At 44.2% G+C, this 26,245-nt stretch overlaps 1 long non-coding RNA gene across 1 annotated transcript; it reads left to right on the forward strand.

Moving 5' to 3' along the window:
• Window positions 1-1,803: 1,803 nt before the first annotated feature.
• Window positions 1,804-14,867, forward strand: LOC138540856 (uncharacterized). The gene is made up of 2 exons (XR_011289386.1): window positions 1,804-1,888; window positions 11,898-14,867. It is a non-coding gene; the product is annotated as an uncharacterized lncRNA (long non-coding RNA).
• Window positions 14,868-26,245: the final 11,378 nt, after the last annotated feature.

Consider the following 26,245-nt stretch of genomic DNA (forward strand, 5'->3'; position numbering starts at 1 on the left):
GTGGAAGTCACCCTGAACATCAAAATGGAGGCCGAATGACATTCTGAGTAAGATTCTGGCCGTTGTGACCTCCGTACATACGAATAATTAATATGCCTGCAGGCCACTTGTCGGGGTCGCGAACTGAGACCTTGTCCTATTGTAGACCCATGTGTAAATGTACAACTATATCAGCGAAACTAATCAAAATGCATATATTATAGGATTGACCTGGCAAGGAACCCATAAGCCCGATCCCTAGAATGGTTAACCCGCGAGGGGGTTGGCCAAGGGCTGGATAAAGAGTATAAAAAGCCCAAGTATTCCAATGTACGCTCTCTCTTACTTATGCATCGAACCTTCGTTGAAGTTCGTTACGTTACTCTGAGAGCCGAATAGCTATCCGTTTTTAAATTGACTTTAGTAACTGTTGTAGCTTTTAAATAAAGCACTTGTATGTTCTTTGTAACCTGTGTTGGTGTGTTTCGTTTTGGGCTTCCCGGCCTCATATTATTTTTATGTTTTCACAGTTGGCGCCCGAATAGGGACCCTCAAGATTGATGCCGGATCATTGAAGGTTGACGCAGACTATCGAACCGGGATCGGACGGTGTGATACTGCGGGCCCGACCGAACGAGACGCGATATCTCGGCAGCGCTGCACGATCCGATCCTTGGACGATAGTCGTGTGGTCTGACACAGCATCTTGACGAGGGTCCATTTTTGAGGCGGGCAGATTTGTCGAAACCACCAAACACAAGGTAAAATTTGTTAGGTAAGTTCTTTGGTAAACCGTACTGTCCTCCTTAGGTTTGGTCAGGTGCAGTCATGACCCGGCTCTTAATTTAACCCTGACAATTTGAATTTAGCGTATTGTATCTGCAGACACAATTACTGACCAGGTAACACCAATTTTTTGTGAAATGCCTGGGAAGTTGTCTAGCTGCTTTAGGGCTCTGTTCCGCAGCGATCGACAATCTTTGGAATTTAGCCGCCCGGCACCCCAGGAGGGGTCGCCGGCATGTACTATGTACTGTAAGTATGGCATTCGAAGTATAGTATTTAATGATATTTGGCACAAACAAACCAGACATGCCTCCGAATTTCAGTGGCCAATCAATGGTAGTTTCGAGATCCCCCGTATTGAATACCTAGAATCGGTCTTGCTAAAAAAGAAGGCCAGACCTGCAGCATTTGATGTTTTGCAGAATTGGAAAAAAGAAGCGTTGCAGCAGCTTAAAAGTAGGGATAAACATGCACGCCGTCATAAAACAAATGCCGAAAAAGCGTTGTTATATGATAAAGAAAAACATTCGGAGTCAGACAAAAATATGGATAGGGCTTTCTCACTAGGTATCCAGAAAATGTATCCTTCTAAAGATTTCCATGTTTCTGAAGAATTTATTGAAAAATTGTTAAACGAACGCAGGCCTGGTGCCTCTGCGCCACCTCCGTATGATCCTCTCCCGGGTGCTCTGCCCATTCCTGCTGTTGTTCCTGTTGTTATTCCTGTTCCCCCTGTACAACCTATTGTTCCTATTCCTCTAGTTCAGGGGTCTCCAAACAGTCGATCGCGAGCGACTGGTAGCTCGCCAGAGCCTTTGAAGTCGCTCGCGTTCGACTTTCAGAAAGAAAAAAAAAAAGATGCAAGGAAGTGCTCTGACCAATCACAGGCCTGCAAATCTGTAAAGCATATGGAATGCATCCTGTGATTGGCAAGAGCAAGTTCCTTGCTGTGCAAGCTGTGCTCCTATTGGCTGAATGGTTTCCCTTTGTGCTGTGTAGGAAATCCCGGGCTTTCTCTTTTAAAAGCACTGTGGCGCACGTTTTTTTTTTCTTCATGTTGTGGCTGCCCTGGCGTTTGGAGTGTGGATAGAGGTAAACAGAGGCTGCCTAAGCTGAGTTTGAGGTGAGGTGAGGTCGGGTGGGTGGGGAGAGGTGAAATGTGTGTGTTTTTTTTCTTTGTATCTGTTTACCTAACTGCGGCCCCTCCTCTCATGTGTCCACATGCCGTCAGAGGAGGGGTGGGCAGCTTGGCAGAAAGGAGCCCAGGGTGAAATGGAGCTGATTACTGTCTCCGCTCACCCTGGGCTATTTTGCAGTCATGCAAGTTATTTTTAGAAGGCAGGGCTCTGGCGAGGAAGCCCCCCTCGGGACTTCCTCGCCAGAGCCCTGCGTTTCTCAAAGTAACTTAAATGACTGCCACTGACCTAGAGCGAAACGGAGACATTCAGCATTATAGCTGCTTGTCTCCGTTTCGACCCTAGGCTATTTTGCAGTCATGCATGTTATTTTTAGAAGGCAGGGCTCTGGCGAGGCAGCCCCCACTCTGGACTTCCTCGCCAGAGCCCTGCGTTTCTTAAAGTAACTCATATGACTGAAAGTGAAACCTGGACAGTTTCACTTTTAATGGCACTTCTCAATAGGGCTTCTATACTTCAATAGGGAATTGCATACTCTGATGCCATGGAAGCAGCACTTCCGCCCACCAGAGCTTCTTTATTTTTAATGGCACAGTGCGTGTACTTCGCAGCCACTGTGCTTTACATTTAAAGAGAACGAATTGTCATTTCTCAGCAGGACTGCAACACTATACCATTGTGTTCTGTATGTTGTTTGCTTCTTCACCACCAATGTGAGTTCATGGCACTGGCCCCATGTCTCAATAGTAGATCTGGCTACATTCAATTGGCAACAGGCATGTTCACTCCTGAATGAAAGAATGAACTCTCTCAGACACAAGTTATCACCCCTGCACACATAATGAATTAATATGGTATGATCTATAGCTCGAGAAAACTGGAGTGAGAATTTAGAGTGTTTTAACTGAAATATAATTGTCTTCCCAGATGGGAGACTGACTCCTTTAATATACATGGGGTCACTGAGATGAGCAAGAGTCAACCTGTATGTTTGCAGTCATGTATTGGCTGGCGCAATATTTGCCGAGGAATTGCATGCATCATTCGCCCGCATTCAAGTATTGAATTGATGAAACTGTTGTGTATTTATTTATAAATGTCGGGACTTGCAAATGCAGTTTAAAGAAATTCATATATTTCCATAAAATGGTATTGTCCTCTAATACCTAGCACGGCACTGTATATTAAGTTAGCAAACCCTTTTAAGTGAACTATTCTTGGTGTTTTACTGGGAGAGGGTATTGAAGCTTGTTTGCTTTCAATCTGTTTGAAGGATCACCACTTGATCATAGTCAAATGCGTACCTGACATTAAAAAAAACTCATGCTTTTCCCTTTCCCAGCCTTCACCTTTGAGGACTCCTCTCTGAAGTCCATGCTCTGTGAACCTGCCAGCATCCTTTATATCAGTGTAATGACAGACCTAGCTGCTTATTCAGTCTCCCTTGTCCACTAGGGTGATGTCTCTTCGTGTTTACCACTGAACACTGACAGGTAGCTTAGGCCTTGCTTGAAAATGCACCATAGTGAGGTTAGTAAACGCTGACAATAACGCATCGGAAGTATGTGGCAAAGGTGGTTCGAATGGTCCAAAATTCTATGATGGCCAACAGCACATCACTGCTCTCTTGCACTTTTCCAGCTTATTCACAATATGGATGTTTTTAAGTTAAATAACCTGTGGTGAAATTCACTTTTCAAATATGAATGGACTAATAACAAGTTTCAGCAAGTAGAGTTTTAAAAGCAACCAGTTCACTTTTTTGGGATGGAATTGAGTGGTGAAAAGAATGAGACTTTGTGTACCAACCTGACATAGCGGTCTTAATTGGATTGACCTGTTTCCCATGGGTTATAAACACATGCTATCCTTTTTCCTCAATGCTTCACTGCACAGGGCAACCTAAATGCAAGTAGCCCACAACTAAATGTTTTTTAGAAGAAACATTGATTTTTTTTCTTGTAATTAAAGAGTGCTTTGCATTTGAAGTTCTGTGCCAAAACTAGCTAAAGATTACAGTTCTGAGTTGTTGAATGACCTTGCCAAGACTTTGCACGGCAAAAATACACTTTGCACAGTTCCATGAATCAGTTTGTTTCGGCAGTACAGTCACTTTTCAGCAGCGCAAATTCACTTTGAACCGGGCTAAACCGGGCCCAAAATCAGCAAGTGCACCAAAGAAAAAGTGGTGCGCAAAGGCTTAGGAGAGCAGAGAGCACAGCAGAGGGAATATTTAAGCTTAGTTTGAACTACAGCACGCCAGTGGGTTCGCTAGGAATCAACTTTAGGGGGCCACTGACAAAGGTAGGGGGACGACAGACAAAAGTAGGGCTCGCTCACGTACTTTCATGCTTATTTTCCACTATGCGGAAAGTGTTATCTGACTGGACCACACTATGATTTTGTGTTTGTGGTTCGGCCATTGCCCTATATGCCCGGGCAGGAGTGTCATTCAATATATTCAGGAAATTGCAAATGTGCTAAAATGGCACTGGTTTCTATTTTTGGACTAAGCAGAACTTTGTGCTCAATTATTTTTAAAACCATAATAACACATTGAAATCCTCCTCAGATTACATTGTGCGTGCAGTCCCAAAAGAAACGTACAAACGACAATTGTTGAAATCATGGATGCAGAAGTAGGCGGACCATCCAACAAAAGGCAGAAGACGTATCATTTTCATCAGGAGTGGGAGACCGATTTCTTTTTCGCAAGTGTAAAAGGGAAGTGTGTGTGTTTAATCTGCAGTGCCAAAGTAGCAGTGGGAAAAAAGAGTAATGTCGAGAGGCATTTTGTGACAATGCATACAAATTATGAAAAGAATTTTCCTAAAGGAAGCCGTCTGAGAACCCAAAAAGTAGCTGAACTAAAAGCTGCCCTGCAGATGCAACAGTCATTTTTTACTCAACCAGCAAAGAAAGCAAATGCTGCAACAGAGGCATCCTTCAAAGTTGCAAATTATTTGGCAAAACACAAATGTACTTTTACAGATGGTGCAGTGGTGAAAGGTGCAATGGCTCTCGTGGCCAGATTTTAAAAACTGCCCTGAAATTATGTCTGCCATTTCAGATGTGCAGTTGGGGGCAAACACAATGGCAGGGAGGGTATCTGCACTATCTGCCAATGTGATGGGGCAGTTAGAAAAAGATTTGAGCATATGCAGTTTTTTTTCCATTCAGTGTGATGACTCAGTTGATGCGAGTGATACTGCTCAGCTGGCACTGTTTGCTCGAATGGTGTTTGAAGACTTCACCAACAAAGAGGAATTTTTGACCTTGCTGCCTCTGAAATCCACAACCAGAGGTGTTGATATCTACAATGAGGTCAAGAATTATTTTGTCAAAACAAAGATTCCATTGAACAAGTTGGTGGCAGTAACTATTGATGGTGCACCAGCAATGACCGGGCGTCATTCTGGTTTTGTTGCGTGTTGTAAAGCAGACCCTGATTTCCCTCCATTATTGCACTACCACTGCATCATCCACCAGCCGGCAATTTGTGCAAAAGTGATGGGTTTTGATCATGTGATGGCCCCTGTTGGGCGAATTATTAATTCAATTCGTGCAAAGGCCAAACAGCACAGAATGTTCAAAATATTCCTAGAAGAACTGGAAGAACTATCTGCGGCAAATGGTGATCTATTGCTACATACAGAAATCCGATGGCTTAGCAGGGGGAAAATACTACGTCGCTTTCTTTCACTTTTGCCAGAAATCAAAGACTTCATGAGGTCAAGAAATGAAGACATCGGCCAATTATGCAGCATTTCTTGGCTACTTGATTTGGCATTTCTGGCAGATGTTACTGAACAATTAAATACCCTGAACTGTGAACTGCAAGGCAAAGGTAAAACCATTGCTGACATGATAAGCGCAGTAAAGACATTTAACTCCAAACTTAACCTGTTCAGTGAACAAGTGGTGAAAAAGAAAATGCATCATTTCCCTTCTGTTACCCAAATGCTGACAGACAATAAAGCTAGCTAGTCCTGAACTCCTGAACATTGACAAATATAGCAGTCTCCTGAGCAGGCTTAAGGAGGAGTTCAGTGACCGGTTCAGAGATTTCGAGAGGATTGAACCGTGTGTGATGTTCATCGCAAACCCATTCATGGAAGTCGATGTTTGTGAACTTGCAGAACAAATGGGTGAGCTGTTTAACCTGAACAGTTGTGCTACAGTTGTGCTATGGAATTGGAGATTGTCAGCCTGCAAGGGGACATTCAGTTGAAGAGCAGGCAATCTCACACCAATTTCTGGAGCCTTGTTGATTACAAGGAGTACAGTAACCTTTGCACAGCAGCATTAAAAGTGACTTCTCTTTTTGGTTCCACCTATCTCTGTGAATCTGCATTTTCAGATATGAACTTCCTCAAATCAAAATTTCGAACCCGTCTGACTGATGAGCATTTGAGTGACTCCATCAGAGTAGCTGTATCAAGTTATACACCTGACGACAGAGCACTGGTGGGCGGCATGCAGTGTCAATCTTCACACTGAATGTCCCAATCATTTTCCCACATTGTGAATTCTTTTTATAAGATGGCTTCTAATAAAAAAGAATGCAATAAAGAGGTTTTTGAACTTTATTAACATAATCGTGAAGCACTATTATTCCCTCTATTTATAAAGGGGAAATTAACAGCAAAAAAAAATAAGTACAAGTTCCAATGTTTATGAACATCCCCCACCCCCGATCGCTCGCAAGTAGCTCTCCACTGTTAGCCCTCCACTGAAAGTAGCCCACGCCAATGAAAAGGTTGGAGACCCCTGCTCTAGTTGTTGTTCCTCCACCTATCCCGCCACCCCTTCCTCTTGCGCCGATAGTTGCACCCTTATTGAATTTGCCCACACCTCCGCTCCCGAGTGGTTCTGTATTGACTGAAGTTGATCAGGGTGCGGGGTCAAAGCTTGTCACTCGTAATACTGTTTCCGCAGACAAGAAAAGAGAATTATTTGCATGGGCTAAGCACTGTATGGAGAAAGGTGATCAAGTTAACGTTTTTTCCACATTATCAAATTCGAAAAATTTTCCCGAGAAAAATGTTTTTATCGAAGGTTTGGGGACTCATTTATGTGTGATGTGGGGTAGATTACAAAATTCGGATCTCCCACAAGGAGTGAGGGATCTAAATGCTTTAGCACTTTCGAGGGACACAGAGGAGAAAGTACATGGTCATGTTGAAAGATTGTTTGAGTATAGGAGGGACTTTGAGAAATCACGAGATGAGGATGATGAAGACGACAGTATGTATGTGCAGAAACGGTTCCTTCCGTGTCGTAGATCGGCACCTGAGGAAGTACGAATTTGTACCAAAGATGCGATTCGATGGATCTCGGATTCATCGATATCGCCAGATGAAGTATATGACAGGTATAGTCAGTATACAGTAGAAATGCAGAGGAAGGTGATTCAGGTAATGGTACAGTACCTGCAGGAAGAATGTGTAAAGAAGAAGGTTAGTTGTCCTATAGAGTTATTGGGAATTTGTAAAAGGGCTTTTTCGCCCGACACTTCTTCGACTGCCTTAGCGCTCGACCTGGCTCTGTTGCTTAGTAAGCGGTCGGAGTTACCTATATCTCAGTTGCCTATGAGAGAGGTTCCTCCGACATTTGTCCCAAAGGTTGAGATTCCCGCTAACGCTGGGACTGGTGCACCCGCTGTGGATATCCCTGCACATTATGTATCACAATTTGTTCACCTCCCGTTTTCACGACAGGAAGTGAACACTATTAGACAATCAATTCCCGATATCAGGAAAAACCTGACAGGATTCTACAAAGAGATAGAGTCCGTTTTGCAGTCCTCTGTGTTCACCTTGAGTGACATTGACTTGCTATTCCCTGTACTCCTGCCCGTAGATTTATGGAAGCAGGTTCGAACAATAGACGATGTGCCAGGATTAGGAAATACGTGGGCTAACATGACTAGGATTGAAAGACCAGCTGGTGAGAAACCACCTCAGGTAATACTTACTTTGCCTGATAGAATTGTCGCAAAATTGAAAACCATAATTCCTGAGAAAATAATTATTTGTGACAAGCTTACGGCCTGTGTTCAAGGAAAAACTGAAGGTGCCACCAAGTTCTTTAATAGATTCGAACAGGTATTCTCTGATTTCAGTGGACAGGACTTGGGCACAGAGTCTGGGAAAAGGTTGTTTGTGGACAAATTTGTACGTGGGTTGTTGCCCGACATCCAGTCACAGATTATGTCCTCTGAGAGCGCTTGGCAGGCGAAATCCCAATCTGAAGTTTTGCACATGGCTCAGTATTATGAGAACCGTGTGAATAATGAAAAAGAGAAAATAGAGAAGAGGAAAGGAGATTTGAAGACAAAAGTATTGTTACAACAAATTGTTAGAAATCCCAGAGGAAGTACGTCACAGATCAGAGGTCAGTATGTCCCAAAAGGAAACGATCCTTTGGGTCCTGTGAATGTTAATCAATGTGCCTATTGCCGCCAGGAAGGTCATTGGCGAGCACAGTGCCCCGTCCTTCGACAAATGTCAAACAATGCGTTTGGGAGTATGGGTAGATGACCTAGAGGTCGCCCTGGAGCAGGGGGCCCTGATAGAGGCCAGTTTTCACAAGATCCTCAGCAACCTTTTTCACGGGAAAATCAGACTTCGAGTGTGGACGCAAGAAACATATTTGATCACCCTTCTGCTGCCTACCTTTCTGAAGAGCTTCCTTCTGATAACATTGTATTCCGTTAGGACTGCCCGAAGCAGGGTTTGGAACCCTCACCTATTCCCGTTAATCAGAAAGGTCCCTACGTTGAATTGTTAGTGGGGAATAGGAAACATCAGTTTTTGATAGACACTGGAGCACAGAAGTGCTCCATTGATCATTCCGGGGTTCCAAACATTCCACTGTCAGGGCAAACAAATGTTTCTGTAGGGTTTTCTGGTATACCAATTGTTTCTTCGCCGGTGTCTGTTTCTTTGGGTCCCTTTACGGACCATTGTCTCTTCCTTCTGACTTCGAACTGTGGAGAAAATTTGCTGGGGTTAAATCTGTTGAAGAAATTGAATGCAGTAATTCATTGTTTCATTGTTCCTCTGATGGAGTACGACTGACGGTTTCACCACAGCAACTTCCCAATTCTCTGTTTTTGACTCGACCATTGCCTCCAGAGTTTAGTGTTGTTCCAGAATGTTTATGGGCGGCTGACGACAATGATGTCCGGGTGCTACAGATTGAGCCCGTTCAAATAGTTTTGAAGCATGGAGTCAAACTTCCACGCATTCCGCAATATAAAATATCAGTTGAGGGCAAGCGTGCTTTGAAGTGCATTGTCTCCGATTTAGTGCATCGAGGGGTGATTGAAGAGATTTCAGGTAGTTTATGTAACAGCCCAATTTTGCCTGTATACAAGAAAGGCGACAATGCAATCCCATACAGTTTTATAATTGATCTTCGTGCTATTAACAAAGTTGTTGCCCCACAATTTCCAATTGTGCCTGATGTAACAACGATACTAACAATGATCCCTGCTAAAGCTACGCACTTTAGTGTTGTGGATTTAAAGAATGCTTTCTTTAGCATTCCTATACACAAAGAGAGTAGATATTTGTTCGCGTTCACCTTGGGAGGACGTTCATTTACATTTACTCGGGCACCTCAAGGGTATACTGAAAGTCCAAGCATTTATAGTAGAGCTTTGAAAGAGCAGCTCGACACCCTTGAATTGCCACCTACTTGTACACTACTTCAGTATGTCGATGATTTGCTTTTGGCTGCAGATTCTGAAAGTGCTTGTAAAGAAGGCACTGTATTGTTACTTATTCATCTGGCCGAAAACGGTCATAAAGCTTCGTTCAAGAAATTTCAATATTGTTGTCAGGAGGTCGCCTATTTAGGCTACCTACTGTCAAAGGAGGGGAGAAGATTGACACCTGAAAGAATAAAACTCATTTCTGGCATGTCTGTTCCAAATACACAGAAGGAAGTCAGGGCCTTAATAGGTATGGCTTCTTAATGTAGGTTGTGGATCCCGAACTTTTCACTAGTGATAAAACCGATGTTGGCTTTGACGAAGAAGGGCATTTCTCTGCCGCTGCCATGGAAATCGGAACATCAACGATCATTTGAGCTTCTCAAAACCGCGTTATGCTCTGCACCGGTTCTGGGTACTCCAAATTATGACAAGGCCTTTGTGTTGTTTGTGCATGAATGTGATGGATGTGCTTTGGCTGTGTTAACACAGGAACACGGAGGGAAGAATAGGCCGTGCGGCTACTACTCCTCCGCCCTTGATCCTGTCGCATGCGCTTTGCCAAGATGTTTGTGAGCTGTCGCTGCTGCTGCCGCATCTGTAAAACAGAGTGAGGGAATGGTCCTAGGCCATGATTTAATTTTGATGGTACCTCACTCTGCAGATGTCCTATTGAATAAAACCCAAACGCAACACCTCACTTCTGCACGGCTGACAAGGTATGAATTAATTCTGTTTGCCCCTCACATTCAAATTAAGAGGTGTTGTGTTCTTAATCCGGCTGAACTTCTACCTTTCCCGCAAAATACTGTTTGCGGTGATGAAGAATTACATAAATGCCTGTATACCACTGAACAGGAAACGAAGGGCAGGATAGATCTTATAGATACTCCTTTAGGTAATGCAGAAGGGGAGCTGTTTTGTGATGGCTCCTGCTTCAAACTCCCAGATGGTACATCTACAGCTGCCTATGCAGTTACTACGTTGAGTACGGTTGTTGAAACTAAGAGAATTCCGCATAACTCTGCGCAGGCCGCAGAGATTATAGCGTTGACCCGAGCTTGTGAACTCTCCGAAGGGCATACAGTAAACATATATACTGATAGCCAGTACGCCTTTGGGTGGCTCACAACTTTGGGAGGCTCTGGTCGGAAAGAGGGTTCCTAACCTCACATGGGACCAAGATCCAGCATGGTCCCCTGATAGTGCAATTGCTCTCGGCACTCTCACTCCCTAGGCAGTTAGCGATCATGAAATGTGCAGCACCTCGTAAGGTCATAGATGATGTTGGAAAAGGGAACCAGATAGCCAGCAAACGGCTACAGACCTTAGCGCAGACATGTATGCTCTAAAGGGAACAAAAGATGCCTATGTAATGGATGAGGGTATTGGGTCTGTGCGAGATATTCAAACTGATGCCACAATAGAAGAGTCTAAAAGGTGGGCCGAAGGAATGGGGAAACTGGATGATGATGGGTGTTGGGTGGATACATCTGAAGGAAAATGGTTGCTCCCTGATTCATATGTGCTGGCAATGGTTACGATGGCACACGGTCCTCCGCATGTGTGTGCTCAGCAGATCACGAAAATGTTAGAACAAGTATGGGTAAATGATAAAACTTCGAAGATTGCACAGTGCCATGTTCAGAATTGTATGATTTGCTTACAGCACAATGTGGGGAAGGGGACAGTAACTCCAAGAGGAATCTTTGGGCATCCACTTTGATTTTATCGAGATGGAACAGTGTAGCAATCTAAAATATGTTCTTGTGATTATTTGTGCCTTTAGTAAATGGGTCGAGGCTTTCCACGTTAAAGATGCTACTGCCATGACCACTGCAAAGACTATGGTAAAAGAATTATTTCCCCGATTTGGGCTTCCAAGGGTAATTTGGTCAGACAATGGTCCCCATTTTGTTGCAGCAGTAATTTTGCAGATATGCACAGTGTTACACATTGAAAAACGATTTCACTCGGCTAGACATCCTCAAAGTGCTGGGTTGGTAGAGAGACATAACGGCATTCTGAAGAATAAACTTGCAAAAACATGTGCTGACACCAAACTAAAATGGCCAGATGCCTTACCTATTGTATTGTTAGCCATGCGAACCACACCTCAAACTAAGACTGGGCTCTCCCCCTTTGAGGTAGTGATGGGGAGACCTGCTAATATTTGGTGTCTTCTGAGGCCTAAAACATTGAGGGAGGTTGACAATGTATTGCTTGTAGACTACTTCAACCAGTTGACTAAAAATCTGTATTTCATTTATCATCAGGTCCAATCAGCTTTACCTGTACGGTTTACGGGCCCAGGACACGATATTCAGCCTGGAAGTTGGGTCCTAGTGAAGGCCTACGAAAGGTCTTCCTGTCTCGCTCCTCGCTGGAGGGGACCCTACCAGGTGCTGTTGGTCACCCAGACAGCAGTGCGGGTGGCTGGAAAAAAACATTGGATCCACGCGATGCATGTCAAGAAACTTCCTCACCCGACGCCACACGTTACAGAAGAAGCAGAACCCCTCGCTGATGCTACAATCTCTGATCCTGGAGTAGCAAACAGCACTGTGAGTGCGTCTGAGAATTTCCCTGAGCCCGTGGAGCTTGGGGAACAGTCCATTTCGTCTCCGCACTCTTTGAAAAAGTCATTTCCGGAAGACATTGTTTCAAGTTCTGCGACTTCCGTCACCTCTGATACGTCGCCTCCCTCAGGAAGTGACGTTACCTAGTTTCCGGATCAAACAGTTTTGGGTACCACCAGGTACGACCTTCGACGAAGAAAATAGAACTACGGCACGGGTCTTTCCGTGCATTTGGAAAGAAGAAGTGATTGAAAGTTTCCTCTTGTAAAAGAAAGTTTCTTTCGAACAAAAGAAAAAAAAGGGATTCTGTTGGCTAGGGTTGGGAAGGACTAAGAAGTCACGCGACCGTAGTGTCGCCAGCAACGAACATTGGGGTCGTTGATTGAGAAACTACGATGCCTGCCACCTCCACCGCTGCTCCCTGCACTGGACTTGTAAATAAGGGGGTGACCAACTCGGACAACGAACAATGTGCCTGGGCCCCGAAAAGTATTGCTGTGTTGTGTTAATAATAATTGGAATTTGTGTAATTACCGCTGTGGGACTTTGGTACTTCGAAGAAATGTACCCTCTAAAACCTCTACTGCCAATTGAGATTGTACCTACTACTTTGACTCCCTCTGTACACCTTCACACCTTGTCACCTAGAGACTCCCAGCATAGATGAAAGTATCATAATAACACTTTAATGATAGTAATGAATGCAACGCATGCCATTTTTAATAAGAGTAATTGCTGGATTTGCACCCATTTACCGCAACATGGGAACAAGGGGCTAGGATGGTATATTCACCCTTTACCTTTAACGACTGCTTGCTATGCCTCTCTTAGAGCACTATTCTTTGGCCGTTGGAATTATAGCGTCTCAGGGAACTTTGATGGAACTAATTTAAATGATTTTGAGAAACGTGAATTGACTCCCCTGGGATGCTCGCTTTTTGAAAATAGAAGTAGACCAAATGTCGCTTCTATTAGGCCATCTGATAAACTACCTCTTCCTTTCCAAACTCTAATTTCCTTTAAAATGGCTCCGATAGGCAATAAGGACGCTGTGCCCCCTTCCTACTCTATTAATCATAGCCCTGATTCAGTCCCCTTCTGTGTACAAAGAAATGGCACTCGGCCAATGGGAGATTTTGAAGGTTGTATAAACATTGTAAATTTGACTGGGGAGAACAGGCCTCTGTATGTAGGGGGGCCTGTTTATTTTGTTTGTGGTAGTTCAGCATTTCCCTGGTTGCCCAAGGATTGGCAAGGAACCTGTTATTTAGGAATCCTGTTACCTGGGGTATTTATAGCTAGTACATTGGAAGTTTCTAAGGCTCACCCACGACGGGACGAGAACGAAGATACCCCTGGGCAAGTATTGGGAGATATAGCGAAATCAGTTGTGCCCTTTTGGGGACAGATAGCAAACTCTGAAAACATTAGGGGGTTAGCAAGAGTACTGGAGAGAACCATCAACCGGACCACGGATATACTCTACAATATGACACTAGAACAAAAGGCAATAAGATTGGTAGCACTCCAAAATCGGATGGCATTAGATGTCATTCTGGCAGAACGTGGTGGAGTATGCAAATTAGTGGGGTCCGCTTGCTGTGTTTTCATACCAGACTCCTCGCCGACAATTTTTAAAGCAATACAGAACTTGCACATCCTTAGTTCTAAGGTGCATGTTCCGGTGGGAGATTGGAATATTAGCGCCTGGTTCTGGGATTCTCTACGATCCTGGGGTTGGAAGGTGCTTTCTGTTATCCTGGTTATTTTGGGAATCCTGCTATTCCTTTGTTGCTGTTTCCAATGTCTACCTAGTATATGTGCAATGCTAGGGGGGTGTTGTGCTCAAGCGGTGAGCACAGTAGGGCACAAAATGTACGCCCCAGATACAGCATCTAAAGAGTTTGTGTTACAAGAGGTTCTGATGAACGACCTAATGGCTATATACATTACAGATAATGATTCAGGATGTATGGACAATAATGCATGGAGTTATAAGTATTAGAAATGATATTAGCACTTGGCATAGTCCAAAAGTAGGGTTTGTCGGAATTGAAACAATATTATGCCTCCTATCGCAGCAATTGCTTGTGTATTGGCCTACGCCAAGTTGTCTAAACATCATATGCGAACAAACTCTGCGGCAAGGTTTTGACCTTAGAGAAAGTAATGTAAGTCGCCATCTTGGATTAAGCCGCCATTTTAGGTTCTCTTGTAATGTGGAAGTCACCCTGAACATCAAAATGGAGGCCGAATGACATTCTGAGTAAGATTCTGGCCGTTGTGACCTCCGTACATACGAATAATTAATATGCCTGCAGGCCACTTGTCGGGGTCGCGAACTGAGACCTTGTCCTATTGTTGACCCATGTGTAAATGTACAACTATATCAGCGAAACTAATCAAAATGCATATATTATAGGATTGACCTGGCAAGGAACCCATAAGCCCGATCCCTGGAATGGTTAACCCGCGAGGGGGTTGGCCAGGGGCTGGATAAAGAGTATAAAAAGCCCAAGTATTCCAATGTACGCTCTCTCTTACTAATGCATCGAACATTCGTTGAAGTTCGTTATGTTACTCTGAGAGCCGAATAGCTATCCGTTTGTTAATTGACTTTGGTAACTGTTGTAGCTTTTAAATAAAGCACTTGTATTTTCTTTGTAACCTGTGTTGGTGTGTTTCTTTTTGGGCTTCCCGGCCTCATATTATTTTTATGTTTTCACAAAGTATCCATGAACTACCCAGTGGAATGACCATCTGTCCCGTGTGATACAGCGCTATAAGCATTGCCATTCTGTGGTTGCACCAGGAACTTTGGTGGTCACCAGTGTGCGGTAGTGTGAGGTAACCTTCCCTGCACATTTTAGGCTCCCAGCTTCAAATGGCAGCATGGTGTTTGAAAGTGTGTGTTGGGTATGGGTGGGTCCTTTGTAGGTCTCTGATTTGCATTGGTTTCACCTGGGCCTTTATTGCTGTCCCCTCCCTGCTCCTGCTGGTGTAATGGTGTTGGGGAGGGTGTGTTGTGCATGGTTGGGTCTTTTGTAGGCCTCTGATTTGCATTGGTTTCACCTGGGCCCTTATTGCTGTCTCCTCCCTGCTCCTGCTGGTGTAATGGTGTTGGGGAGGGTGTGTTGTGCATGGGTGGGTCTTTTGTAGGCCTCTGATTTGAAATGGTTTCACCTGGGCCCTTATTGCTGTCTCCTCCCTGCTCCTGCTGGTGTAATGGTGTTGGGGAGGGTGTGTTGTGCATGGGTGGGTCTTTTGTAGGCCTCTGATTTGCAATGGTTTCATCTGGGCACGTTTTGATGTGTCCTGTGTTCTTTTTCCTCCAGCATTTGGCTAGGGGTATTTTTGGAGTATTTTCTGCTGCTTTTCTGGCGCTAAAAGCACCTATGCCAGACTTGTGATTGCTCTGTAATAGCGCAAATGGATACTGGCGCTGTTACAGCCGGCGCTATTACAGCCGGCTGTACTTGCGCCGGCTGTAATAACACCAGCGGTATTTGTACTTGTGATCCGGCGGATCCTTAAATTCAGCCTTAATAGCGTTACTGTCGGATTTAAGGTTTACCGCCCAACTCACGATGACGCCCTCTGTCTGTTGTGAAAATGTTATGGTCCTTTCTGCTTATACGTAGGAAGCTAAACTCGCAATTTGCCTATATACAAGCAACCATATTGTTACCTTGCTGTCACAAATCTATCCATTCACTTTCCATCTGCGGTGAAGGGGTTTTGACCAGCTATATGCATTTATGAGCGGATATATCCAGATGTTGTGGTTATAAAAGATGGCACCATTTACTTGAATACACACGCTACAAAGTTAGTCTCTGATCTTCTGTGTTTACCCTCCCAATATACGGGCATTGGCAGATCCATTTTGATGCAGGACACCCAGTGACCATTTATTGAGGAATTTCCAGCACTGTGCACACTGAGCATGTGAACTTTATGAGACTGCTCTTATTTTCATGTATGTGTTATTATTATTTTTCTTTTATTAATAGGCACGCAGCCACGAGGGTGCAGAGCCGGGACATACAGCAACTCTATACCAGGGACATTTTGATGGGAGCGTTTCCCTTGGTTACTTAGCAACCGTAAGTTCACTCTCAGGGATAGCCTTTTCCAGCTCCTCGGCCTGCACACTGCATGCTGCTGTGAGTGACACGGGCACCTCATTCATTCTTATACATCTCTCCCGTACGAGCGGTGAGACCAGACCCATTCAATCCAGGTAGATGCTCTCAGCGTATCGTCCCTCTAGAGGGAACAGGTACGTGTGTCATGCATTATAACAAGAGTGCTTGGCAACACCTTTTGAATGTTTTACATACGGGATGTCCCTCCCAAACATAACACTACTTTCCTTTTTTTAATGTTAGATTCAGGCTTTTGGCAGCCATCTTCGGGTATTTTCGGAAAACGTTTATCCAGCCATCCTAATCCTTTACAAGTGTCCATGGACTACCCAGTGGAATGACCATCTGTCCCGTGTGCTACAGCGCTATAAGCATTGCCATTCTGTGGTTGCACCTGGAACTTTGGTGGTCACCAGTGTGCGGTAGAGGTAACCTTCCCTGCACATTTTAGGGTCCCAGCTTCAAAAAATCCTGTCCTACAGAAGCTTCTTCAGCCAAGACTGGAAGGATGCCTGCTGTCGTCTGTATGTGGTTGCGGTCACTGGAACTTGCCTTTCCCCTGTCCTGAAGAGGCTTGCATTGGTGAATCTTTCATTTCTTCATCGCTAGGGGTTGCATCTAGCATTTGGACATGACCGGAAGAAAGCTTGCACCCGCAGCTCTTGGGCACCTCTCACTGGAACAAACAGCAGGAAACCCAACCTTCAGCGAGGCTGAGTCCACCCATCAATTCATATGGGAAAATTAGAGTCAAGGGGAAATGTAAAAGCAAAACATTTGCCTCCCCCTGTTCACCACAGCATAACATTGGGAACTAGTCCCTTCATAGCCTAACATTCCATTCCACTGCATTTTGATCGTCGAACTTGGATAGTGCCATCTGAAAGATAAGAACACATTTTACTTATCTAGTAACTTTGTCACATCTCTTCTTTTGGACAATCACCAAGACAAGTAATTTACCTGCCACAGATAGATTCTGGGGAGAAGCATTGTGGCTCCTGTGACTTTTTGGCACAAGACCCCACTCTTCTTAGCGATTTGACTGATGACGTTATGGATAATCACTTGTAACTTGTGTTGATCTTTACTGCATCAATTCACTTACCGCTTGTCGTGTTTAAGTCATTTGAATGCATTTTGCGATAGTATCACCTGCTAGATGCGTCTGTGTCTTTCAGGCCTAGAATAAATACATACAGTCTAAATTGAATTATTGTATGCTTCACTGTGTGGACTCATTGTGGACCCCTGACCTGACTCACAATCTACTGAGAATTGCCATGACTGCTCTCCACATTTATCTTGATTGGGTTTAGGCTACCCTCCCAGTTCCCTGTTCACTATAACTAGGGTAGCCTCCTAAAATCTGTCCACCTGGGCAGATTCTAGAAATCCATCTTAACAATGCTCAGTAAATAAATGTCATGGCAGACAGTGGCACAGTAAGAGATGGCTAGACTGGATGCACCAAAATGCGAATCTAGCATCATAATAGCTTGTGTTATCATAGATGCACAGTTTAAGATGTCATGCCACAGTAAGAATGGGTAGACTGGCTGTGCCCAAATTCCAGTCTAAACTTATAATAGAATGTATCATGCGTGCTTTATCATAGATGCCCAGTATAAAATGTCCTGGCACAGTAAGAATAGCTAGAGAGCTAGAGATTGGATGCACCACAATACCAGTCTAGCCCCCTAAAACCATGTTATACTTGCTTTATCATAGATATCCAATACATAATTTCATGCCCCAGTAAGAACTGCTAAACTATTTGCACCAAAATACCAGTCTAGCCACATAAGAACATGTATATTGCTTGCTTTTCCATAAACGGGTAGAATAAAATGTCATTGTGCCAACGTAAGAATGGCTACAGACTGGCTACACCAAAATGCCAGTATAGCCACGTAATAACAATGATTATGCTGGCTTTATCATAGATGCCAATATAAAATGTCATGCCTGCTGCCCACCCTCTGAGCCCGGCACCTCCTGCCACACACACACACATAGCCACCATTGATACTCGAATGAATACCCAGTAAGAACTAAGTATGACCTTCTCTGTCTCTCTCACGCGCACCAAGAAGCCACAGCATACCATTCCAACACTTAGCTCCCAGAGCATACAAACAAACACAATGCATTCTCATTTATTCACACAGACTACACACATATGCACAACACACACCATACACATCCTTCACTTGCTCTCTGCACACAACACATGCATATTTGTGTACATACACAAACATATTACAAACACGCACACACACATTTAAACAAATACAAAAAAAAGTTAACCTGCGTTTCCTATGCAGTAGCTACAATGCTCCAACTTTCTTGGCCAGCTCTCCCTAGTTCTGCCACACGCAGACAGAAAACCAGGAAGATCTGCAGGAGATATTCCTGGTTCCTGTCACTCAAGCACTCCTTTGCAGCCAGAAAGCAACATGCCCCATTGCCATCAGGTATGCGGCAGTGCAGAAGCGACCAGCTGCAGTGGGCCCCACCACCACCCTTGTCCAGAAACCTGGTGTCTGACTTTAGTCAGGCCAACCTGGATGATGGCAGAGGCGCGGGGTCTGAACATGTTTGTGCAGCACCACGGGCTGGAACTGGGAGCCTGGGCACTGGGCCAGGTGGTGGGCCATGCCCCCCCTTATAGAATGAGGTGGATAAATTGGTGTGCCACCACAGTTGGGATTGGGGGAACACCGTTGTCCCCCCCTACAATTTCGCCCATGGATCTACTTCCGTGCATTTAGACAAAAGGGCCAGCGTAAAAAAATTAAAAATAAAAAAAATGTACCTTGTGTGGAAATCCATTTATTTGAAGAAACCCGGTTTTGCTTTGACACAGTTGTCATGGTTGGTCCACCCATTCCTCTCTACTTCCACTTGACCTGATACCATGTTGGGCGTCACCCACGAATCTAACTCATGAGTACCAGCACGCAACCTGGCCACATAAGGAATGAAATAAGATTTATAGTTTGTGCAAACATTGTACATAATTCATGAATTTCTGTGAATGCCCCAGGAACTTGCAAAAAGTGGAAATGTTCTCACCCCACTGATTTCTCTAAACTCTTTTCCAACAAAACAAAGAAAGCTTGAGCTTTATTTGTGTCCTGAATTTGAATCTGCACGGTGAGAAATAAAACAACTCAAACTTGTTAAACACGTGTATGTTGTACTCCATTTTCATTTTGAGGTATTTGTGAGGTGGAGCCAGAGAAGGAAAGAAATGTACAACACTGCCATCCCCATCCGCTTGGTCTCATAAATGTGAGCCTTTGGTGACGATTTTAAAATGAAATGGATTCTATGGAATCTGCATGTTTTTTGTACCTGCAAAAAGCACATAGATTCCAAAGGAATCCATGTGAATGTTGTCTGCCATGGGAGGCAGCATTTACTATCCGCTTTGCTGTTGGGTGCAAACTTACTCTGAAACTCAGTTCGACCGAGGTTTCTATGTTCGAATTACACCTAAAACCGAAGTAAATTAAAATAGCGAGGAGGGGACTGCGTGCACAGAAATCCCATCTGAGATATTCAGAGGGCAATAAAAAATGAGTCCTGTGCTGTTGACTTGTCTTAAAAGCAGCGCTGGTCACTGGGCCGGATATGACTGGATCTGTGATCTGGCAAAACATGTCTCCCCTGATCAGGGAAATCTATTTGCACCCGTCAAGTGTTTCAGTATTCTTGACCTGCTTAAACGTTGGCAAGACTTTCATTGTTCCTGACCTGCTTAAACATTGCCGAGACAGGATTTAGGATTTGAACCCACGACACTAGGACCAGGGTTGAGACACTTAACCACAAGACCACTTAAACCCCTGGCAAGGATGCCTATGGAATTGTTTGTTAGGTATCAAAGGTTTTCACCATCTAAACTTTGCTTGCATCAATATAGGAAATGAAACGCTCCTCTCATGGGTTCGTTTCCCGGGACTCATGATGAACCTCTCCTGAAAAGCAATTTTTTTTTTTGTTGGGGGGGTTTGACCCCCACACAACCCCTGTTGCTGGTGGGATGCCCCAGTAAATAACGTCCTATTCCAGCACTGCTTACAACTAAAGCAAATGATTCTACCACACATATTGCTTTCAGGTTTGAAGGGAACTGCATGGAAACCATGTCTCAGATAACATTAAAGAGCAGATTTGACATTAAGACAGAAGATATTTCTGTATGTAGAACTCAGAGTACAATGTTCTCCCGGTAGACCTTCTAAATCAGAGACTGGATTGTGTGAAATTCCAAAGGCCCAGGGCAGTGGCTGCTTGTAGAATTTGTAACCGTGTGGGTGGTGCTCTTTAAAAGAGCTTAGCAGTAAAATGGTTTTAATTTAATTTAATTTTAACAATATGCTTTCAGCTTCTTTTTTTTTATTAACCTATCCCAAGAGTGTAATGAGATTTGATGCAAAGTTTCTTAGTAAATCCCTTTGGGACAATAACTAAAATAACTGTAAATAGTTAAATGAAATAAAACCGCTCTTGCAGCATTCACAAGGTTTTCTGGTGCAGAAAGCGGATAGCGTTGGATATCAGTTTCCTTTTTTCTCTGTGTGCCTGGTTCCACCACCTGCCAGGAACTGATCATGTTTTCATAGAAGCCATAAAGCAAAAAACAATTAAACCCGCATTTCCAAACTCCACAGCAAGTCGAGTGACTCTGGTATTCAGACATCTCAAGTGGAAGGGGCAATGGTATATTAATGGGACCTTCTGGACATTGGTCAGGTCTGGAAAATAGATCTGCGCACGACATAACATTATTTCCTTTGTTTAAATACCTGGGATGTACAAAAGCAGCGCACTCAGCATTGCAGTGAGGGACTTCATGCGTTTGTGTAAGTACATCTTCTGTGTCTATGCAACTATCATGTAGCATCCGGCATAGACATAAAAGAAGTTCGTATATAAAAAAAAATACGAAATTTCTTGGTTTTTGTTCAAACAGTGTGCACTCAATTTATAAGAATTTGCTCTGGAGAAATTTAGGAAATGCTTCACGATCTCGGAAATGTAGCAATTAATAGTAACAATATTCTAACATGTGTTCCTTTTATTCGATTGGCTCCTGTGTTCTCTACCATGTCTTCCTTTCCCCTGCCCTTCCCATTTGCTTGTGCTATTATACCCTTTAGCGAGTGGAACATGGAGGAGAGGTCCTGTTATAAAAGCTGAGAGGATTGTACAGTGCACAGTTCATATGGATTGGAGAGCTGTCAGAGGTGCTGCCCAGTGGGTCTGCCTACAAACCAATATGCACTTACATGTATGTCTGGCTAAATAAACGCTACGTGTCTCCTGGAACCAATGAGTGGAGTGGTTATTCAGGGGGAGGTTGACACTGCCACAATACGGCTTTTGAGGAGCACAGCAGGCCCCTGCGGTGACTAAATATAGTTATTGATATTTATAATTATAAGATCCGGATGCTCCTGACCACCCTACTTTAATGAATGCTTTGCAGCCATTAAAGAACATCTTCGGGCCCTGTGCATTCTTCAAACAGGTACCTACCAGGGCACAGTGGCATGAGGGGTAAACAGTGCGTTTGCCTGGATTTGAGTGACACTGTGGGTGGGTAATGGTACATTTGACACTGAAGTCACTCACTCCTGTGAAGTATACAGAAGGGCACTAATAGTACCTAGGTCCCGGGCCTCTTGAGTGTTGGCATTCAATGTCATCCAATTTCTTTACGGTAGTTCTGATCATGCCAAATGTACAACCATGCATCTAAAGTAATGGGAACAGGAGTTCAACAGGAGTGAGCTGAGCTAGAGAAAAGCACCCTGCAGTGCCGCTCAGAGGCACTGGGGGCTCAGCATAAAAAGCACAACATTCAGCATAACACGCATGCAGCATAAACAACGCCATACAGAAAGAGAAAGAGAAAGAGACTCTTACAGGTGATGAAGAGAGCAAAGGGGTATTCCATGACATCATTTTAATGGATTGGCGTTGAGAAGATTCTCGGGAGTGGGGAGGGGCAATTAAAAAAAAACCTAGGAGGAAAGGTAGAAGGATGCACACACCACCACATTACCCCCTTTTATAATGAGTATAGTTTAGTTCATAATAAAGTCGTTGTATCTTTCTAACAACTGCGTGCTTCAGCAGGTTCTCTGGGGAGAGCAATTCTCCTTACTTATGTCTTCATTGCTCTCCTCTGTTGCTTTGTTTCTTTACCCTTGACTGTGGTTGTCCATCTCTCTGAGTGACTGATTGAGGCCTTCCTGTCTCTTAAATTCTCCTTTTGTCTGTGTGTCCTAGTTCAATGCAGGTAGAAACATTTGTCTTTTCTTCCTCTCCCGCCTTGATACTCTTCTAAACTTCTCCTGCTTTACTGTTTGCTTTACAGGGCTGCCGCCTCAGAGTTCCACCTTCTCCGTCTCTTGTTTGTATGCAGTGGTCTTCAGTTCTTTGCACTTGGATTCAGGCACTAGACTGCGGCATTGCTTCTTTGTCCTTGTGAGGCATCTGGATTTTCACCCAGTCGCTTTGAAATACGTTGTGTTCCTTCACTGCTTTCTTTGCATGATGTATGTGTTGCACCTTCCTTACTCTGGTTCCTGCTCTTCTTATTTTGTTTTCCAATTCTGTGTGTTTTTGGGCACCCGTGCTGGAGATAAATTCGTATTTGATTACCTTCGCCTCATGATGAAAAATGTTACCATGCTTGTCACCTCACTGCGCCCAGCCATTCTGTTGCTTTGGTGCGTAGCTGTGCCTTCGTGAGCTTCTTCGCAGTCTAGATTTCCTCTATATGCTGCCTGTATAATTCTTTTCACATATCTTTTCACGAGTTCAACTGGCCATTCCCCTGTGGGTGGTACAAGGGAGATTTCTGTGTTTTATACAATTGCTTTCTAGGTATCTCTTCACTTCGTCTGAGGTAAACTGCGCCCCGTTGTTAGCTACTTTGGATACCTCTCTCGTTCCTAAATACCAAACATTTCACAGTTGACCATGTCCTGATCTCTGGCATAACGTGTTCTTCTGTTCATTTCGAGATGCAGTCATTCATTACTATCGCATATTTTAAGTCATTGGATAATTGTTCCACTGGACCTATGAAGTCAACTCCTATCTGGGGCCATGTTTTGTCTGAGCATTCCACGTTCGCTTGGGGTACTGGTCTTGTTATTAGTCTTTTATCTCCTACTCTGTATGTCATGCAGTTGTTTAATCATCCCTCTGTCTTTTTGTCCATTTGACGCCACCAGTACTGATCCCTTATTCTCCTTTTCATCAGGTTCATGTCTGTGTGTTCTTAATACTCACACTCCAACCATGCCATTTGGTCCCTGAGACTTGGTGTTAGCGACCTCTCATGGCCACCCTTTCTTCATGCACTCCTTTACTTTCTTTAATGTTTCATCTTCCAGTAAGCTCTTCTGCCATCCTTCTAGACTTTTGCCTTGTTCCCCTTGTTTTGAGTTATCTACTTCTAGGACTGCATGCAGTCTTCCTTCAGATATATTTAATTTTCCACCCTGGACGTTGGTAGACTGGAATGCCAATCTGCTTGTCAGTTCTGCCATCCAAGGATGTGCGCTATTTTGAAGGTATACTCCTGCATTTTCTGGCCAATCAGACCAATCTTGGAGTTTGTCCTCCTATGTTTCTGGGTCCAAGAATGTTCACTAATGGGTTGTGGTCCATTCACAGCTGGATTTGCCTTCCCCAAAAATACGTCCTGAAGGCCTGTGGGAAGGCCAACATCTCTTTGTCACGACCTAGTCTCAGGCCAAGGAACTCGGGCTCTCTGGCCCTCGCCATATTATTTTAACAAGACCCAAAGGGCCCTATTTTGCCCCTCTTGGGTCCCTTGGAGTCAGTCCTAGCGCCGTTGGCATCATGCTCACATAGCAGGTGCGGGTTTCAATGGGCAATGGACTAACATGGCTGCCCCCACAAGGACCAATGGGGAACTGCAACTAGCAGTCTAGCATCCAGGGCGGGGCCCACCCGGGCCCACCCCGAAGGCACCTGGGATACCTGCTGGGTATTTAAACCACGCCCAACTCGAGGGACGCGCTTTGCGTTATTCTGCTCTAGCAGCGTGACGTTCACCAGGTCCTGCTCAGCATCTTGGCCTGCACGGGCGAGAGAAGACGAAGAACCACAGTCATCCTTACTTGCCCAGCCTCAGCTCCTCCATCCATCTGGAGTCTTCTTGGACATCATTACCTTCCTCCAGCAACATCCCTGGGAAGAAGGACGAGAATAAAGACATCAAGTAAGCTTGCTTACCAAGCTCTTCTGGAAGGCCATTGCCACTCGAACATCGTCCACCGGCAACTGGTCCCGTTCGATCACTTCTTCCAGGATTCCTCCCGTGACCTGCAAGGAACAACAGCACAGGTTAGACAACTTTCAAGGACGCTCTCAGCGCAGCGCTTTGTGCTTCCTTTACCTTCTTGAGCTCTGCTCCCAGTATCAGCTCGTTTCCACCATCATCCCTTCAGCACCTTCAAGAAAGAAGGAGAAGGTTATTCGGAACAACTACAATTACAGACATTTATTCTTAATACGAAAGACTTACCTGAAAAGTGGAGTTGCAGCTGGTCTGGACTCCAGGCACACGCCAGTGAAGTAACTCAGCGGAACGTTGCCCAGTGACAACGCGCCCCTGACCAGCACAACAGGACGGAGAGTGCACCTTAACGAAAACCAAGGAGAACCGCAAGGGGAACACCGGGAGGTGGGTCTCGAGGGAAGGAGTAGTAGCTAAAATCCACCTCCTGTCTTCTAGAACTGACCCCTGGCAGCACGAACCCTGGAGAAGGTGCAGTGTTCCCAGAAGCATCCCTGACCAGTCGAGCGGCGTCCCTGTGGATACAAGCTGAGCGTTACATTCTTTTTCTATAATCGGGTACTGCTGCTCCGTTGTCGTCATTTCTTCGTCAGTGCTTTGGGTGCAAATGCTATGGTAGAGGATTCCTTTCTTGAGTTTTGCATGAGCAAGGCTCCTACTTCAAATGCACTGGCTTTGATCACTACTATAGTCTTGTTGCTCACATTGAATAGTTTTAAGCTGGGAGACTTTGCTATTTCGGTCTTTACTTAATCAAATGTTTCTCGGCAGTGTGCTGTCCACTTGAACCGTTCACCTTTTTTGAGTAGTTTTCTTATGTATTCTGTTTTGTCATGGAATTCTTTCCCAAGTTTTCCCCAATCAGACTTTCTTTTGACTGACTTCCTGCTGCTGAGATTGTTTGACCTAGAACTTTTCGTTTTGTCTTTTCTTTTTTGTACTGTTCGTAAAAGTGCTGTGGTGTTCTTCTTCATTGGCTATATAAATCAGGACGCCATCCTGAAAATATTTGGTCTTTTGTAACCCCTGAAGAATCAGTGTCAATAATGTTTTGGAGCACGGAAGCTGCTGAACACAGTCCAAGCAGCATCCTCGGATATTGATGGCATCACAAATGCAGTCAATTGCTTTGACTCAGGGTGACATTTTACCTGATCATGTGCACTTGTTATGTCTAGTCTAGAGAACATATATCTAGTGACTGCATAATTTCTGTTATATTTGGAATTGGGAAATTGCCACTTACTATAGCCTGGTTGAGTGTCCTGAGGTCGAAGCATATTCTCAGCTTATCGGACCCATTCCTTTTCATTATCCCCACTGGGCTCAGCAATTCTGTTGCTTTTACTATTTCTATCATTTTGATTTCTTTTTGCAGGTTCTCAATTAGCTTCTTCAGTTCTTCTCTCAATGATGTGGGAACCGGTGTCACCTTTTGCTTGACTGGCACTGCTCTTTCATGTAGTTTGATTTCAGTGTCTCTACTGAGTTTTGGAATAGTTCTGCGTTGGTGTATCACTTCTCACTCACTGTCATAACTTGTT

Source organism: Ambystoma mexicanum, chromosome 1p, assembly GCF_040938575.1.
Source record: "Ambystoma mexicanum isolate Mex_15411 chromosome 1p, UKY_AmexF1_1, whole genome shotgun sequence".
In the NCBI taxonomy this organism is placed as follows: Eukaryota; Metazoa; Chordata; class Amphibia; order Caudata; family Ambystomatidae; genus Ambystoma; species Ambystoma mexicanum.